Below are 3907 nucleotides of genomic sequence, written 5' to 3'. Positions count from 1 at the left end.
GTAATTGGAATCATCCTCAATTCTTGAGCCGGCACATGGGCTCGTCGTGAGAATTTCTGACATCCGTCACATTTACTGACCAGGTCTTCTGCATCAGCATGAGCCGTCAGCCAATAAAACCCATGACGGAAAGCTTTGGCCACAAGAGATTTTAAGCCGGTGTGATGACCACAATCGCCTTCATGAATCTCACGAAGGATCTCCTGACCCTCTATAGGTGACACGCAACGTTGAAACGCTCCATTGACACTGCAATGATGTAACTCGCCATTGACAATTGTCATGGACTTGGACTGCCGGGCGATTTGTCTTGCCAAGGTCTCATCTTCAGGCAACTCTCCCCAGGTCATGTAAGCCAAATAAGGCACTGTCCAATCCGGGATAACGTGGAGAGCCGCCACCAGCTGTGCCTCCGGGTCTGGTATTGCCAGATCTTCCTCTGTAGGTAACTTAACAGAAGGATTATTCAAAACATCAAGAAAGGTGTAAGGCAGCACCGGCTTACGCTGAGATCCCAGCCAGCTTAAGGCATCAGCTGCCTCATTCTTCCTTCGATCAATGTGTTCCACCACATAACCCTTGAAATGTCCAGCCACAACATCGACTTCACGACGGTAAGCCGCCATAAGGGGATCTTTAGAGTCCCACTTGCCTGACACCTGTTGAGCCACAAGGTCTGAGTCTCCCAAGCATCTTACCCGGCTCAAGTTCATCTCTTTGGCCATCCGGAGCCCATGGAGTAGGGCCTCGTACTCAGCTGCATTGTTAGTACAGGGAAACATAAGCCGGAGCACATAACAAAATTTGTCACCTCGAGGGGAAGTTAACACGAATCCAGCCCCCGAGCCTTCCAACTGTCTGGACCCATCAAAATGAATAGTCCAATAAGTGTTATCGGGCTTCTCCTCAGGTGAGGGTAGCTCTGTCCAGTCGTTGATGAAATCCACCAAAGCTTGAGACTTCATGGTAGTGCGTGGTACATACTTCAGACCATGAGGCCCGAGCTCGATGGCCCACTTGGACGACTCGTCCTGTAGCCTCTCTGTTCTGAATAATGTCTCCCAAGGGGGCAGAACTTACCACAGTGATAGGGTGACCTTGGAAGTATTGCTTCAGCTTCCGGCTTGCCATGAACACCCCGTAAACAAGTTTCTGCCAATGAGGATATCTTTGTTTTGACTCGATGAGTACCTCACTGACATAATAAACCGGCCGTTGAACCGGATGTTCCTTACCAGCCTCCTTGCGCTCTACCACAATTGCCACACTGACGGCTCGTGAATTAGCAGCCACATATAACAGCAAAGGCTCTTTGTCAATGGGAGCTGCAAGAACTAGCAGCTCAGATAACTGCCTCTTCAAATCCTCAAAAGCAGCATTAGCAGCATTACTCCAGACAAAGGTGTCTGCCTTCTTCATCAGTTGGTACAGCGATAGGGCCTTCTCACCTAACCGGCTTATGAACCGGCTTAAAGCGGCAACACGACCCGCCAGTCGATGAACATCATTGATACATGCCGGTTTAGCCAAAGAAGTGATTGCCTTAATCTTCTCCGGATTAGCCTCGATGCCCCTGTTTGAGACCAAGAATCCCAAAAGCTTGCCTGCAGGCACACCAAATACACACTTCTCCGGGTTAAGCATCATTTTGTAAACCCGGAGATTGTCAAAGGTTTCTCTGAGATCAGATATCAAGGTTTCCGCCTCTCTGGATTTCACCACTATGTCATCCACATAAGCATGAACATTGAGCCCAATCTGATTGTGGAGACAATTCTGTACACACCGTTGATAAGTCGCCTGGGCACTCTTGAGCCCAAAAGGCATAGACACATAGCAGAAGGCTCCAAACGGAGTGATGAAAGCCGTCTTCTCCTGGTCCTTAACTGTCATCTTGATCTGATGATAACCAGAGTAAGCATCCAAAAAGCTCAAACGCGCACAACTCGCCGTAGCATCAATGATTTGATCAATACGGGGGAGAGCGAAAGGATCAGCCGGACAAGCCTTATTTAAGTCCGTGTAATCCACACACATCCGCCAGGTGCCGTTTTTCTTGAGCACGAGCACCGGGTTAGCCAACCACTCCGGGTGAAACACTTCGACAATGAACCCAGCCGCCAAGAGCCGGGCGACCTCTTCTCCTGTAGCTTTTTGTCGTTCCTCATTGAATCGCCGCAGAAACAGCCTGACCGGCTTATACTTCAGATGAATATTAAGAGTGTGCTCAGCGAGTCCTCTCGGTACACCCGGCATGTCAGAAGGCTTCCATGCAAAGATGTTCCGGTTCTCACGGATGAACTCGATGAGCGCGCTTTCCTATTTAGGATCCAAGTTGGCACTGATGCTGAATTGCTTAGACGAATCACCCGGAGTAAAATCAACAAGCTTAGTCTCTGCAGCCGATTTAAACTTCATGGCCGGTCATGCTCCATAGTCGGCTTCTTGAGGGAGGTCATATCCGCCGGGTCAACGTTATCTTGATAAAATTTGAGCTCCTCTGCTGCACATACAGACTCGGCATAAGCCGCATCGCCTTCTTCGCATTCCAGGGCCACCTTTCGGCTTCCATGCACAGTGATGGTACCCTTGTAACCCGGCATCTTGAGCTGTAAATAAACATAACACGGCCGCGCCAAGAACTTGGCATAAGCCGGCCGCCCGAACAAAGCGTGATATGGACTCTTGATTTTTACCACTTCAAAAGTTAACTTTTCCGCCCTAGAATCATGCTCGTCTCCAAAGGCCACCTCTAGCTCAATCTTACCCACAGGATACGCCGACTTACCAGGCACCACTCCATGGAAGACGGTATTGGAAGTCTTTAAATTCTTGTCAGTTAAGCCCATGCGCGGAAAGGTCTCGTAATAGAGGATGTTGATGCTGCTACCTCCATCCATGAGCACCTTAGTAAATTTATAACCACCAACCTGCGGTGCCACTACCAGGGCCAGTTGACCCGGATTATCAACCCGAGGAGGGTGATCCTCCCTGCTCCAGACAATAGGCTGTTCCGACCACCTCAAGTAACGAGGGACTGCCGGCTCAACAGAATTCACCGCCCTCCTATGAACTTTCTGATCACGTTTACACAAACTTGTGGTGAACATGTGATACTGCCCACTGTTTAGCTGTTTTGGATGGCTCTGATAACCCGACTGTTGTTGCTGCTGACCTCCTTGACCAGACTGTTGTTGATTATAACCACCCTGGCTTCCCTGAAAACCGGATCCTGAACCGCCGCCCGGGCCATGAAAGCTGCCAGCTCCTGAGCCGCCGCCTGGGCCTTGATTGCCATCAAACGTATTAGAATTCTTGAAGCCTTCATGATTGCGCAATCCTTCCATAAACGAGTCGCTGGTCGTTCCCGGGTGCCGTGTTTCGGGCAGGGCTCATTGAGTAGTTGCTCAAGAGACGGACCTGACCCACCAAACCGAGGGGGTGGCTTTCCTTTGCGCTTCTGATTGTTACCCTGTGCATTGGCCACAAATTCCGGGTTACCATCCGCCTTACGCTTATTGTCTCCTTGACTCGCTGGGTTATGCTGCTGACCCTTTCCATTACTAAAGCACCGGATCCCATCAGAACTCCGAAGTTAAGCGTGCTTGGGCGAGAGTAGTACTAGGATGGGTGACCTCCTGGGAAGTCCTCGTGTTGCATTCCCTTTCCATTACCGTTCTTCTTTCCCTTCCCTGTCTTTTCCTCATCAGACGCGGGATCCTTGGTACTATCAGAATCGGCATACTTGACTAAAGCCGCCATCAGTGTCCCCATATCGTTGCAATCACGCTTAAGGCGCCCCAGTTTCTGTCTCAGAGGCTCAAAGCGGCAATTCTTCTCCAGCATGAGAACTGCTGAGCCGGCATCCATCTTGTCAGACGAATGTATTATATCTTTGACCCGGCGC

The 3907-nt window shown here is 50.1% G+C and overlaps 1 non-coding gene across 1 annotated transcript; it reads left to right on the top strand.

Moving 5' to 3' along the window:
• The first annotated feature begins 3542 nt into the window (after positions 1 to 3542).
• Positions 3543 to 3663, top strand: LOC125549787. The gene has a single exon (XR_007301506.1). It is a non-coding gene; the product is annotated as a 5S ribosomal RNA (ribosomal RNA).
• Positions 3664 to 3907: the final 244 nt, after the last annotated feature.

Source organism: Triticum urartu, chromosome 3 (genome assembly GCF_003073215.2).
Source record: "Triticum urartu cultivar G1812 chromosome 3, Tu2.1, whole genome shotgun sequence".
NCBI classification, from domain to species: Eukaryota; Viridiplantae; Streptophyta; class Magnoliopsida; order Poales; family Poaceae; genus Triticum; species Triticum urartu.
The sequence above is the reverse complement of the archived record's forward strand: the minus strand, read 5'-3'. Positions and strand labels throughout refer to the sequence as shown.